Here is a 15,920-nt window from a genome sequence, read left to right on the forward strand (position 1 = left end):
TATTATTTTTTCATTCATCTTTTATGCTCACTCACCATACACGCTCGGAAGCAGCCGGTAGGCGATCTATTCTTTGCACCATTTCTTCCTTGCGGAAACACAGAACGTACCGAGCGGAGCGAACGTAGCAAACGGGCAGCTCCAAACCTGGTCCAAAGGACAATCCCAACGATAAAAGCTAATGGCCGTGGGTTTCGGCGAGAGGCCAGAGAACACAGGTAGGAACATGTTTTATGGCACTCTACCTCGGAATCCAGAGCAACCTTGAGAGGTGTATCCACTTTTATACCGATGTTTTCCACCTCCAATACAAACCGGGTGGCGGTTCTCTATTGTGTTTTCCTTTGCTCCGCTTTCCACGTCGCACGAGCGTATTTAACATTGTTAATCCTTGTTGCACATTTTTCAGCAGAATGACTCCATTGTTTCTGGATGAAAATCCCGAAAAGGGCGACCGGATGTCGGCGCTGTACTGGATCAGATTCAGGTGAACCACGGTGATCCACGGAACGGGTACGGCAACGGGCAATCCTAATCCAGCCAAGCGTACTGGGGAAGAAAAGTTTGCAAAATCCTGTAATGATCTAAGCTAGTTTGGGACCAATAGACGCCACTGGATATCAGTGCGCCTGTCCCCAGTGAATAGCGAACGGATGACGAATGGCGCACCGTTGCGGTACGAATGCTTGTTTGAAAAGTTTCAGCTGTGTCGTGATTTCCTGCCACTCGTTTCACACGGCTGTGATTGTTTGGCTTGAAAACGCGTTTCACTAATGGATTGTTTATTGCAACGACTGTTTCGTGTACATGACTGGATTATCTGAATGAATTCGAGATTCATTTGAACTGAAAAACTGAAAGAAAACTCTACCGTGCCAATATGACAAATAGCTGGTTTTGTTTCGCGGTATCCATTGTACGATTTCATCATATTAATAAGCAATGTGTATATCTACCATACTAAATGTATAACAAATAACAATGAAAAGAATGAAAATAATATAAAATTGACATTGTGATTAGGTGAAAAAAGCTGAGGTACCCGTTTGGTAGCAAGGAATATCTTTTGTTGAAAAACGATTTTATTTTTTGATAGGTAAACGATAATATTTAATTTGGAAGCTAGTTTGATGTTGAACGAAATCTTAAACGACCTCCGGCAGGTACTAGTAGGAAGCAGAGATGTGGTTTTATTTGCCTGCTTTGGCTGTGTTCATGGACACAAATCTAATGGACAAATCTCTTGTTTATCTGAAATAGTGTTGGGAATTTCGTTAAAAAAAAGGAACGGAACGGAACTAGTTCATTTTTCAAAAAGAACGGAACGTGAACCTGGGGTGCAAATGAACCGACCCAGAGCTTAGAAGCCAAACTGTCATTCGGGAGGGGGGGGGGGGTGTTACTTGAGACAGGATATGAAAAGGCGTTTCTTAAATCATCATGCTGAAATCACCAAATCCAGATGGGTTCAACCTATGTCCAGTAAGCTGTACCAGCTGTGCTAATATAAAGCATGCATTTATTATCTAGCATTTTTTAAACTTTTTAGATGCGACGACCATTTTCGGTCAAAGCCTTCCTGTACCACTAATAGGCTTGGCTATCAGTAACTTAAATGCCCATAGCAGGGTAATCATCCCAGCGTATGGGGGCACGATCCATTCGAGGCTTTTACCCATGCCGATGTTATAGAGTGGTAGGAGTTGACGATTGTATCACGAGATTGACTAATTATTTGAATTTCACTTACTACTTCGAACAATTAGTTTTTTTTCACATAAATCGTTTACAACATCACGGCACTCAAACGGTTGTCGAATGGAACAGAATGCTTCGAATCGAATGGCTAAATATTGGAATCATGCCGAGTGCCAAGATCAAGCGGATATCGTGGCATAAAAAATAAATACATTTTATTTTTCGTTGTTCATAATCACATATTATAATACATCTCTTCCAACCCGTTCTGTCATATGAGTACAGATTTAAATTTTATAATAATTATTTGTCTGGTTAAGATAAGCTAAATTATAACAAAAAGTATAATAGATGTTCAAATTGCACCATAACACCAAATAACATTTTTGGTTTCGCTTATCACGATTTTTATAAACGATACGCGACGAAGTGTGATGAATATTCCTGTGAGCATGGGAGAATGCACAGGCAACACATACTGTGTGCGAGAAAGAGTGAACAGTTATTTTGCATGCAGCAAGCAACAGCCGGACAAAGCCGGTTTTTTTAAAGAACGGAACGCACGAACGATAGCACCTTGATGACAATATTGAAGCGGCAAAGACCGGAACGGAGTGAACGGAAAGAACGAATTGAACGGAACGGAACGAACGGAAAGAACGGAATGAACGGAAAGAACGAAATGAACGGAACGGAACGGAATGAACGGAATGAACGGAACGGTACGGAATGAACGGTAAGAACGGAAAGAACGGAATGAACGGAACGGAACGATTTTGTATAAAGGATCGGAACGGAACGGCGTACATAAAGAACGGAACTTTTTTACTAGGTTCAGACCGGAACGACCAACACTAATCTGAAATCCGTGAATATCTTTTCCCTTTAGGGAATGTTGTTCGAGTACGCGAAACTAAATTTGATGTTTTTTTCTTTAGACTTACAACACTTATTACGCAGAAACAAACGACAATTTTGGCATGATGGCAAAATCCTAATTCGCGTTACGATTCGTCCTAACGCTAAACCTGTTTTGGATGCTGTAGATTAAAAAAAAAATAATTTATTTTAGAATCGATCGAAATGTAAACGAATTTACCCTGAACCGCATCGCAGATGCATTGATTCTCACGAATTTCCATACACTCTGTTGTCTGATGTCACTCGGTTTCGATTTAACCCTCGCACAGTTGAAAAGTGCAAATCCCTTAATGGAAGTTTATTTCACCTTTTTTTCAATGATGGTCCTAAAACAACATCTCGTACAACTATGCCGATAAAGGATGTACCAAACTATCAACAATGGTCAAGTTGCTATAGTCAAGCGAAAATGGTGATGTGCAGCTTGTACATAACCGACAGTATAACACAATCCGATTTGTTTTTGAAAAAGCTAAAACCTTTAAGCCTTATGTTGAGCAGCTATTATTTTTTTTGAGGAGTGTAACAAAATATACAACTTAATCGAAGATATTATGGCAGCACTTCAGATACAATAAAAAGAAACTGTAATTAGCAACTTTTGTTATTACATCATCATTTATGTTTATTTCTCTTTAATAATACGATTTTCGTCCTAAAGTTTTTGATCTTAATTTTAAACGAAGATTTTTTGCGTTTAGAATGCCTCCAAAACAGTTCTCCTAGAAAGCAGAAAGAAGCCGAAGCCAATCCAACCTGTAATACTATCCAAACTATTTGTAAATCCGATATTCGTAACTGTAAGATAGCATATTCTTGAGCGAGTATGGAGTTGAGCTGTTTCTCAATGTCATCCCTGTCCTGGAGCAACTTCACGGTAAGACCCCTCTCAAAGAAACTACTGACATAAAAATGCACGAGCTGAGTTAGTGGCGCATATTCTCGGTCAAGGAGTGCGATCATGATCGGAAACGGATGGGTGTGATGACGCGAGATGCGCAATTCCGGGAATTCATTATTTTCATCCTGAATAAGGTGATTTAACCGGCAAGAAAAACATACACATGATTTACCCATTTTAAAATTTGATTCGTCAGTAAACATTTCTTGAAAAGAGTGAATTCCTTCCAACTCGCTGAGCATGTATACCGAGCATGAGCTATTTATCAGCTGCTCTGTGTCTAGTTCTGGATAAAAGATCGGATTGGATATGAGTGAATATATAATAGATTGGTAGGAAGAAACTAGCACGACACAACCAAGCATACATGCCGTCAAAATGCGACGCTCAAAGTGCGTTCTTGCGATTCGGTTCGGAGACGTGAACACACTTTGAAGCAGCATAATAGCTGATCCAAATAATGACGTCTTTCCATAACGTTTCAGCAGTACAACTATCACCATTCCAGTCAGCAGAACACACACCCAGGTGGAAGTATCGAATGGTGCCACCATAATGTACCAGATTGGCATAAGACCCGCCCGTGGTACAATGAAGCACGTAGCGTACTGCAGCGGACCGAATGAGATTAGCGTGAATTGCCACCGGTACTCAGCTGACAAGTTAAGCAGTGAAGTCGAACGCATCGCAAACGGTGTCTTAAGCGTGCCATTGCGTATGATAGACAAGGGGCTCAGGATAGTTTCGATAACAGCTCTATCTGATTCACTCGGAATGAATGCAAAGTTCAGCTCGTAACGGCGCAGGTCATTCAAATCGCACGCTGCAGGGAAGATCGATTGAGAGCTGTTGACAATTTGCTTTACGTTTTCAGTTATCGGATCATAGAAGTAACCGGTAGCAGCAGATTCATTAAATAGAACGAGCACAGAGTTAAATAGATGTATAGTCACTTGCGTTGTTAAAAACAGTTCTGCCGATGCCAAGCTGTCAGCTGCTTGGTGATGCACATCGACAAGAAACACAAGTTTTGCCTTATTTGAGAATATAGTTTGTGTTTGTTTCTGTGAAAAAAAAAAATAAACGCCATTATGCAACGGGCTTCGTTTTTTTCTGCCTCCTAATACGAACCAGCTTGGTAGACAGGGATGTGAACACAATCCCACATTCCAGTGTTTGAAGCACCATATAATGCCAATTTTCATGTATTATATACACAGGAACTACAGTTATGCTCATTTGAATTACTTGTGATGCTATGGGCAGAGGTTCTACCAGTACCAAAGCTATATCTCGGCACAGATTAAGGTGGGATGTTTTTATTTGAGCAACAAAATTGACCAACTGTTGACTGTTTTCGCCCGCACTTAGGTGCATGCACAATGTTGCTATGAACCCGACGTGCAAGCACTTCAGCTGCATTATGGACAGAAACGGAATGTTTATTCTGATGCGAACTCATGCTGATGTGTGTACTGATGCGATCCACTACGGCGAATCAATGTTGTGAATAATTTACAGAACGTTTTAAGTTGATGAATAGCAAAAGAAATTTATCGAATCGAGCAATGGAAATTAAATTTCTAAAAAAAATTACAAATTAAAAAAACAGGGAAAGATAAAAGACCACAGAACATTTCACTTAATCCGATTTGTCTGGTTTTTCTGCTTGAGCTTCTCAAGAAATCTTCTTTATTGAGAAATTCTCCCTTTTTTCAGAAATTTCCCAAAGTAGTCAATCCATGCGAAAGCGAAAGTTTCCTCATACTTAAATATCTTATAGTTTGGTTCATAATATGGTACAAAAACGAATACTGGAAAAGATTACACAGAATGGTTTGTGATAAGGAAAATAATCTTTATAGTTCAGATCTTTAGTCATGGAGAAAGCAAGCTTGTGGTTACTTTGATCAAAGTTTAGAAGAAGAAACCAATTCTGATTTGACCTATGACATGTGAACTATTCTCGTTTACGATACACTAATCCTTGTAGTACGAGTTTTTTTGATGTATTGAACATATTATAAGAATAATTAATCAAAAGTAAGTAATACAAACATCGTGACCAGAGTGATAATCATTTGTACATTCACATGAACACTTTATTAATTCAATGTTTCCTTTCATTCGATCCAATGAATCTAATGCCACTTATGCGGCAATTACCAGGTGTGGCATTCTAGATTTATTACCTTTGTAGCAGTTGGTATGGTGCGAGATTGTGTTATATTTTATGATGAAATATGTCTTTGTATTGATATTGCAAGATTGCAGCAGAGCTTTCCTTAGTTTTTGGGTTTTATTGGTTTTGGAATTTGTTATTGTATTTTTAATTGTAATACGAATTTGCCCTATAATTGTATATAATTTCATTTCTATTTAACAAGTTAACATGAATTTCATTTGTACAAGCATTTAGTTTAGTTGGTCATGATTTGTACATTAATCACTCTTCATCTCTGTGTTGCAGCAGACAAACAATTTTCTTATTTAAAACTCACAATACGGAAGTAAATTGAACGTAACCAAAATTGTAGGTTTTGTGCAAGTCATATACATCTGATTAAGGTATAGATCTATTAAGATGTGGATCTATGTTGCTTTCTATGAAAAATAAAATTTAACAAATCAGATTGTAAAATATCAGAAGGATTAGTTTTTATGAAGATTTATTATAAAAATTCATGCAAATTTTATTGTTATGCTTAACATTTTCAAAACGTCGTTATTTTATTATAAACATAGCTATTTCGTTCATCGACCATTTTGCAGAACATAGTTTTCCTACACATCCTAAAAAAATCCAGCGAGTTCCGGTAAGATGTTTGGCCAGAAAATTGAAGCTTCTCTCACGGTTGAATGTAAAATTCTGCAACCAAAACCGCAAAATGGCCTTCTGATGTCCTAATGTCACGCCTACCGGTCGGATACATTTATCACCATTTCCTTTCCCGTTTTCCCCTTCAATGTTTACAGGATCTTGTGTTCGTTCTAAGAAAGAGTTTCCGCCTCCGGTAGGTTAACGAACCACAGGAAACAACAGGTCTATGCGGGGATAAGGATAGCTGTATAATAAATCTGAGCTTCTTTCGATTTTTCGTGATTATACTATCGGCTGAATAAAGCATAAACACATGCAGCGTCGAAAAGAAAACAAGTGACTCAACCCTATCGGTTTATTTGTCGTATGATTTTGTTAAAAACTAATACAAATTGTATTACGCTTACGGAACACACTTACGGAACACAACCTACTGAAAGTGTTCCGCCGACAGAAAACGATGCTTGCTTAACGTTCAGAAGTTAGATGAATCCTCCCGAACCTAAAGGATGCTACTGTCACCTGTCATTGCCGATTATCGAGTGGACTATTGGAATGTGCTTAACCCATGAACCGTCAAGCACTCTATTGAATTACCGTGGTTTACGTGAACATGATGAAGTGAAGGATCACTTGTGTTAATTTATCGGGCGCTCAAACCAAGTGCCGCTGGCTGAAAACTCCTGTCGTTGTAGGGCAATCGTTGAAAGCCCAAAAACGAGCCATATGATGATATCAATGTTGACAAATCGTAATTGAGTTCACTGTTACAGCGGTTACGCCTTACACCGAATCTATTCATCATTTTAAGGGTACCAATCTTTTTCCTAACTAATATGACTTGAACATTGCTGGAAACAAAACGTTAAAGCATGGTTGCTCTACCCAACGAGGTACCTAACGAGTAAGGAAATTTGATTTACCCATACTATGTGCCACAATGAGGCTGACAATGTGGAAGTTAAATTCATGACGATGATAGAGGTAAACATCCCTTTCTCATCATAACGGTTCTACAAAATACGTAGTTTTTGTGCCAGACGACTGTTCTGTTTTAGGATAATAACATTGTTGACGATGCGAAAGATGAAGCATATGGCATACTGATTAAACAAAGGAAAGAATGTGATAATTATGAACGTGGGTAAATACTCCAGTCTGATGCGTCAGACATTATGCTGTGAAGGTGACGTCCTCATCAAATGGGATATCAGGTGTTTGAAGTTTTTAAAATGTAATTAAAAGGTGCTTGATTTTGAAGGTGATATGAATTTTCCGAACAATGATGCATGTTTAAGTAACCATCTAAAAGTAAGGAATAATTATCATGTTGCAAGAGATTTTTAGTCTAAATTAAAACACAGGTATTATGTATCGAAAGAATTTCATACTTCACATCCTTTCCTTACCATTAAGCCACCGCTGCCATAAGTATCTTAAATTAAATTAAAATTAAATTAAATTTCATTGTTCACCTTTGTTACCAAATTCAGTACACATGACTATAAGATAATATTTTAAAACTGTATCATGAAGTATAACATCAGTTTACGGATAACTGTAAAAAATTGATTTAACAACATGTTTTTACATTTATGGTGCTAAGTATCCCGGATTTCATTTTTATCTTGTTACAAAAGTTCATGCATTTGTCTGAAAGAAGTATTTAATCACTCACCATTGAAATAAATAGAACTTCATGTTGAAATTGAGCCTACCATCGTAGCTACTGGATCTGTTGACATTATTTTTAATTAAAATTTATAAAACGCATATTGCGATGTTTGGGTAGAGTTTGCTCATGTGCTAAAGACCTAGGAATGTTACGCTTTACATGGCCTCACCAATCGAACCATGTGTTTTCCAGCAAGGAGGTGTTATTTTTCCACCGGAAGTAAGCTGGTTCTTAGAGGCTTTCGTTGCGGTTAAAAGTATTCAAAACATGTGGTTAATGCTTGCCGAAAGAATGTTGCGGGTTCAGGGAAGCATTTTCTTTCTGCTCCGATGTGGGTTTCACTCCTGCGCCATATCCTTACAAGTACGGTTTCGTTGCTTGAGCTTCAGTGTTTAAGAAAGCATGGGGTAGATTTTTAGCCTAAGGGTGAAAGCGATGAAGCCAAACGATTGAACATTGAAGCATTCTGTAAATTGTACCTCCCAGAAGGGTGAATAGTATTTAGAAGGATAGGGGTATTGGAAAGTCTTAACCACAAATAAATACGAAGGCTGATCTTAACAGGGTCCTTAGATGTTTTGAAATGAAACTTGATAGTTTGAAAGTAAATGTTCCATGTATACAACCTTGTATTGTCTAAAAACTTGCTTACGTATTGTACAAATTCTATAAATTAAAATAAAAAATGAGATAAATCAGCAGAATGTTTGCTGTTCGAAGCATTATTTTACTCTTATATATCAAAAATAAGAGATTAAACTTATTTATACGTGGAATATTCTCAATTCAAGAAATAATAATGTGGGAATTTGAGATAGGTTCTGGAAAGTTTTATTTTGAACATTGATTGTTTTTCAAATTCAAATTTTAGATTTAGATTTTTTATTCAGATTTCAAATTTTAGATCAAATTTAGATAGATTTTAGATTTAGATTTTAAATTCAAAGATTTGGCAGTCTATTTTTGTACAGTTTGACCCCTATCAGCTATTATAAATTATATTATAATATTATTAAACAGAAATATTATTTTTTACACTAAACAAATCCAGATTGTTTTACAGTAGGCACGCGTTTCTACATAAATTTTGAACGCACTTATGAACCGAAATATTTTCCTTTTTTGTTAGTTATTTCATCGATGTCCTGCAGAGTGGTTGATTGCTCTTTCAGCTCAAGAGTACTGTCCTGACAGACAATTGACTGTGGGATGTTAAATGCCATGACTGGATGAGATGGTGGGATTTTAGGTACGAGAAAACACTTTCCTTCTAGAAGGCTATATCAACCGGGGCTATAAAGTCGCACTTTGCAGTTGGCTACGTCGAATCGGGTTTTGGCGACGATAGCGTTAAAATCGAGCAAAATAAGTAGAGTAGTGAACGTTCACTAGTCTGAAATGTGATGAAAATTAAAGCAAAATAATGCAAATAATGTGCTTTCGAAGACACTGACAAATTTCTGTATGCGCCTTGCATGTGACTGATACATTCACAATATTGATGGTACGTATAATCAATCATACTAGATTGTGAAACTCTTATAAACGAGTGGAAGTTTTACGCACAAATCAATCAAAATTCTGATTATCTGTGCGGTTTTCTGGCTATTAAGGAAGACCGTAAGACATCAAAAGGCTGTGCATGTAGAACAATAGTTTTTTTTTTAGTACAACGATACTTTAGTACATTTATTTATAGGGTAGAGCAGACTCATTACACAGGATAAATGATTAATTTCTTTGAAAGGTGAGATGAATTACACTTTGTACTAGTGATAACAACAACAACATTAAAAGCTTAATATATGAAAATGGTTTGTAGTCAAGCAACAACTTTACAAAAAATTACTGCTAGTAAAATGTTTTTATTGATAAATGAAGAAAAGAAAAACAATAACTAGTAATATGTGCTAATGTATAAATTGTTTATAAATGTTGATCATACAAAATCATACAAAAAGTGATTTGTTAATGAAGACACGTATGACTGATGATTAACTATGGCTATCAATTCGTTTCTCTTTGGTTGAAGATAAACGATGCTCCTGTAGTTTTTGTTGATATGAACGATATTAATCATGAAAGAATAATGGTTGTATTAGATGAACCATCTGTGCTTGATCAAACCAAAGTAGATTGTAGTTTACGAGCATCAAGATGATAACGAAACAAGTACGGCATATGTATAACCTTCTTGTAAGCCATCACAGAATGGCCTGTTTGTGCACGAAATGCTGCGGTCATTTGAGATCTCAATATTTATTTCAAAACAAGACGAGAATACTCATGATGGTGATGATCATTTCTTTTAAATTTTTGTACGTGTTTTACACCTGTGTGTAAATTCACGCTACATAGTCTTCTAGGATTAAAGCATCAAATTGAATCTTATGAATTTCATCATTGAGTTTCATAAATGCGAGAGCATCTAGTGACGCTTTTTCATTTTTTAAACTACGTTCCAGTTTTTCCGTACATTTATGAACGAAACGAACCCCACACAATAAATGCTTTGGTGGTCCATAGAATGTCGTGAGCTGTAAATTCCATACCAAGGCACTATAAAAGCATGCGATGGAGAAGGAACTATTTGAATTTTGTCACCCCTAGGGCTAGAGGTTAAAATATTTTCAATCTTCTCTGGTTTTATCCAACATCCACCCAAGGCAATCTCTATTGTACCAAGCAGGGCGGATTACAAGGGCCTTTGTAGACAAGATCTATTCAAAGCGTGAAACATGATGCAACAAATCACTGGCTCCCTAGCGTTAAGTGGAACAGGAATTTCGATTGGAATCGCAAATCGAGTTAACAGGTTCACCGCGAACACTCCATCTAAAGAAAAAACTCTATTCTTAGATTATTTGTGGTAGGAAAAGGTGCTTTCACCGGTACAAAAGTAATTGAACGTCAGAACTTTAATGTATAAAATTGAAAAAAACATATTTTCTTTTCGGAGACGTGTTTGGTGGTTTTTATTTTGAACTTGTGTACGTAAATGTTTACCTATCGTTGATTTATAAATAAAATCCTTACAGTTTTTCCATGAGGAGAGCCATAACACGCACTATCAAATTTTTGTCACAATCAATCCATTGTAATGATAAAAGGGTGGAGCTTTATGATCATTATGTTCGGGAGGAATAAATGTGAACGTAAAATTAATATGCACGACGCTCGTCGCCACCCACATGGAATCGGCACAACGATACCGTGATTGACTCGCACGTGGCGTATCATAATGTTGATGAGTTGCTGAAGTTTTCAAAACATGATAGGCAACGATAGCACAATAAAAAACCTTGCATTATATACCGCGCCTGGTTTTGATCGATCGGCTACTGACGAGAATTGCAAGATGAAAAAAAGAAGCAAAATCACGGCGACCAACCATATTCTACTTGCCAGGGTAAACGGCCAGTGAGCCCATTCCCTTATGTTCTTTATGCAACCATCAAACTAGCGCACCCCTGTTCAGAATAATTTATTTTTAAGTTCATAAAAACCACCGGTTTTATTTTCTACTCCACTTTACGTCTGGAAAATTGCATGTGTGGTTGAGCGGATCGGAATAGTTCTGCGAAAAGTAAAAACGTATGCAAGTTCTACGGCGTACCGAGAATGGTATATTGAAGAGTGAACTCGTAACTTTACCACACACATTACTTAATAATGGCAATAAATAACTACGTCTACTGTGAATACGTAGAAAACTCCAACATAATGGACAATTATTATCGTTGCCATTGTTGTTAAAGGAAGCGAAAAAGGCTCCAGCTCAATCTTGCCACCCCTTTGATATCAGACGTTCGATGCGATGAATAATGCAAAATTGGTTCTTGGTGAGAAACTCAGTTTACATAGCATTTTTTTTTTAATTATTACTACTTTTGCGTTTTATTAAGTTGAAACTGCTGGCTTTTTTCAAATGAAGTTGTATTCAACAGTATGATATAACTTTACTAGAGATGTGGTCTATCTAGAAAACGATGTATTATTATACTTTTGGTATTAGCAGCAGGTGCAAAGTGTGTTAAAAAAAGTCAGTTGAATAACTCATTTTTGTGAGTTTCTTTTAAAACAACAAGCTAGATCCTTAATGAGGATGTAAGCGCCAGGATCGAATTTTAGGACATCATAATAGATTATTCTTTATTAATTCCTGAATCTTAGTAAAATCGTTTTCATAAACGTAATAAATTTAGTTGTACAACATTTTTTGATATAGCTCTTGCTGTCGGTTTATTCAATACCTAACATAAAAGCAAAAGAAAAACGCTAAACCTTCTAATAATATACAATGTGATTAATGGCTATGCTAAAGAAGTGGAAAGGCTTCGCTGTAACAGATGTAAAGTTTCCCAGAAATCAAAGATGATAAGAATACGTCCCTGGTAAGCCAAGAATGTGCGAAACGATTGATGTTCAGCCTAATTAACACTGTGTCTTACGTCAGCTTTTGTTGTTTATTCTCTTTTATGAAATATCAAAAACCGTTCTGTGATCGTTATTAAGGGCGTTTGTCACGATTATTCTCAACACTAACATTTTCAGTAGCAAAAATAATTTAAACTGTAGCTTGTAAATTTCACAGGGAACAGCACTTAAATCATTTGACGTTAGCACAAATTGAATTCATAGTATTCACTTTTTACTGAAATGATCATATCCAAACGAGTATAAATTATATTTTTTAATTTGTATAGGCCGGCATGTCCACTTAGGACGTTACGCCAAATAGAGGAAGAAGAAGCTTTTTTTTTAGCAAAACTCGATTGATAGATCGATCAGATGTTGTAGGATTGTTATAATCCTTTTAGACAATTTAAAATAAACCTAGTCTTCAATGTGTATTTGCCTTTGTATAACACACATGACTTGGTCGTAAATTGCGTTTTATTATTGTGCTAAAGTAATTCAAATGACAGTAGTTTCATCATTTGTTGTTGACATATTGAAACCGAGCGGTTGCTGGTGGTGTTTCTATAGTTAATATTTACCCTACTAAGCTGCAGCTTAGTCAAACTCCTGCAACTGAAGCTAGTCACAACTGCGTCCAACTAGAGAATGCAAAATTGGTTGACGTTAGTGTCCGATCAACAACATGAAGCCGCAACATCAAACAAGCGTTCAATCTCGCAGCAATGCAACGATCATAGCGTTGTGCATACGTTAATTGAATATTGAATCTCGGCTTGACTTTACGCTGCCACAAAGTGTCACTAGGACGTGACCGATACAGTAGCGATTTGTTTACTTACTGTGAAGCACTTCGACGGCACGTGCATCGTACAAGCAGAGTGAAGTGCAAAGGAAATAGAGCTTCGCCCGTCAAATCATCGCAAAAGGCATCTTTAATGGAATGCTTAAGTTTCAGTGCTATATCGATGCTATCATGAATGCTGCTTCTCATGAAAAGTATTTGTGTATGTGTGTGATATGTACTAAAAAGTATCCTGCAACGCTTATATCATCCTGTCAATAGCTTCTCTGGCGCTCAGCAGGATTCCGGGATTTGTTGAAACAATCGCAATAAAATTCCGCTCAGGTGGTCGTTCATTGTAACCACAATCAAATATGCAATCACTCAACTTCAGACAACGGGACCACCCTTGGGCATATTAAATTCTTTCAGCTGGTTTGAATGTGTCAGTTGCCCAGACCATCATTATCATCGCAAGCAGAATCTTCATTGAAAGGGAGAAAAATTGCATACCCACTTGCGTTCTATGACCCAAATGCCATCTGCGTAAGTGCAAAGTGTGTTGCTAAATATGCATGCATGAGGCAGGTTGTTCTGACAATTTTCTTCTAAGAGCCCTAGAATCCAGAAGTGTTTCAAGTGGGCCTCTTGTGAGTACTTTTTTTTGCACATTGTGAGAGTTAGTCTGAACATGAAATTGGTAAAAGGGGGTCTGAAGACATATTTAGAATTGGTTAGTTTTTGACACAACAATTCAATGTCCGCCATTAAATTAAATCTTACACCTTATTGAAACTTTCACTGAAAACGTCTAAAGTATTTAGTGAATAAAAATTAAATGACGTAATTCGTAATGCTCGAAGGAGATTTAGCTGTTGAATTATTAAGTTAAAAGTTAAACGGATATGGTAATATTATTTTTACTATCTATATTACATACCAAAATATAAAAAATTATGATCTTCTAATTTAGTGAAGATTGTTCTATGTGATTGTCTCATAATACAGTAATAAATCAGCAAAATTCTTTTTGAATTGTTGTCAAGTAATATATTTGATGTTTTTAACCATATTCCGTACACATCTCGAGTCTCCAAAGATTTGGAACACTTGCCTCTTCCAGTCATTTCAAATGTATGGCGATTTTCCTTTGACCACAATGCCGCCCCACCCGAATGAAATTGACAATGGAAACGCTCCAATCTACACCACTGTTTTGTATTTTCTTCCCAGAAATGCATCCTTACGGAAGCTAACTATGAATCATAGGATAAATTGAAAAGAAAGACAACGTAAGGAAGATCATGTACACAGGCTAATCATCCAAACATCCCTGGCTTGAAAGCTTCATCTAAAGAAGGACGATTAAATTATTGAGCATTGTTGTCTATAAATCGGCTCTTATCGTCTCGTTCTGCAATGAAGAATTTCATCCAATGATTTCTTTTCATTTCTTGCAATCATTGTCTTTGGTCAGGTGGATGAAAATAAATCTCACTTTCCGTCTTGTGATAGTAGTTGTTCGTAAGCGGGAGAGTTATAAAATCATTGAAACTGGCTTGATTAAAAGGACAGAGAAAATGTTTTAAAGAAAATTCAATATTTATAATAAACAAAGATATATTTACATTGTGAATCTTTGTTAAATACTTTGTTTACAACACGCTTAAGCCTTGGAACCTAGATACTCCAAAATTTAACAAACTATTGTTTGACACAGATGAAAGATAGTTCCCCGAAGGCCGTACATTTTACAGTTCATTTGGATCACCCTTGTCACAGAGATTCTGGGGTCCCTTTATATGCGAATAATTACCAACGCGTTACATTTAAAAAAATGAGTCAGTCTTACTTTGCATCTCTATTTTGAAAAATATTGCTGTAAAAGAATTGGGTTCATTTCATAAATTTCTTATTTAACATTTTCGGAAAGATATTTTACATAATAAATCGTAGAGTGCATGTAATAAGACTGGAAAATTATTTGGTAGACCCAGGCTGTATGCAAACAAATCTAAGATGCTGATTAAAAGTTTGTGATTGCTGTAAACTTAAACATAGCACAGACATCCAATTAATTCTTATCTCTTTGAAGATAAGCCTGCAAACGAATCAAGATCTCCTTTCGATGTTTATGTTTCCGAAAAGTTCAGGCCGTTTTATAATTTTTAAATGAATTTTAACTCATCGTACCGATTTCTTCGTGTGAAATTATACGCCTGCTAGCAAACGCATGATGCTCACAAACGTTGGTTGAAGGTGTGAGTATCGTTTCTAGCACCTAAACAGCCGATGACGTGGCTCAAATACTAGCTGAAGTCAATTAAAAAGAAAGGAAATGCAATCGAATACAATTGCAATTGAAAAAATGAAAAAAACAAATGAACTACTAGAAAGAAAAGAGAAAATAATGATTTATTTGTAAAGGAAACAACAATGATATAATACAATTCAATATACTACAGTAAATTTTTGGTTTAATTGAGGTCAATGGCTCAATAGGCAAATTCCAAGTTCCACCTTCATTTAAAAAATATTAAAACTCATTAATAAGTGTAATATTTAAGGTTAGTTTAGCATATCAACGTTACTAAACAAAATGAATCAAGAATCTTGGCGTTCGAAGTGTGTGGCTTTATTTAAGTGGTTTTGGTTTCTAATAATCATAAAGCAACACTTTGAAATAACTACTGCTAAAATA

This window comes from Anopheles merus, chromosome 3R (assembly GCF_017562075.2).
Source record: "Anopheles merus strain MAF chromosome 3R, AmerM5.1, whole genome shotgun sequence".
Taxonomy (NCBI): Eukaryota; Metazoa; Arthropoda; class Insecta; order Diptera; family Culicidae; genus Anopheles; species Anopheles merus.